At 53.5% G+C, this 430-nt stretch overlaps 1 protein-coding gene and 1 pseudogene across 4 annotated transcripts in view; both read left to right on the top strand.

The window, feature by feature from the left end:
* Positions 1-430, top strand: part of TRIM39 (tripartite motif containing 39) — a gene marked incomplete at its 5' end in the record, with an annotated part of 15182 nt that overhangs the window by 3781 nt on the left and 10971 nt on the right.
* On the top strand, positions 80-185 carry LOC114009450 (uncharacterized; annotated as a pseudogene).

Here is a 430-nt window from a genome sequence, read left to right as displayed (position 1 = left end):
ACACACACGCCCGGCGTGAGTTTAAACCACCGGGTCCGGGACGCGAACCGCGGTCGACTACGTGGGAGTCCAGCGACATAGCCATTACAGTAATTGCTGGTCCCACGATGATTGGGCTTTCATGCTGTTGTGTTAGGTATACCTCTTTCAAACCTTGTTAGTATCAGCACGTCACTTGTCTGATCTTGGGGTGGTGGAGTGGGAGGAGAAGACAGTGCAGAAATGTGTCCTCATTAAAGGCTTCCAGAGGGGCCAGCAGGTGGTGTGGTTAACGCACTGGGTTCCCATATGGCTGACTGCAGTTCAAGTCCCAGGCCCAGTGGTTTGCAAGTCACGCTATGTGTGTGAGCATGCATGCCCAAAATCCCAAGAGGAGAATGGACAAGAGGGGACTGTGGCATGGTCATCCCCCTAGGGGATGATTTCTCAC

Source organism: Tupaia chinensis, unplaced genomic scaffold (genome assembly GCF_000334495.1).
Source record: "Tupaia chinensis unplaced genomic scaffold, TupChi_1.0 Scaffold000538_1, whole genome shotgun sequence".
Taxonomy (NCBI): Eukaryota; Metazoa; Chordata; class Mammalia; order Scandentia; family Tupaiidae; genus Tupaia; species Tupaia belangeri.
This window is presented reverse-complemented; position numbering and strand designations above follow the sequence as displayed.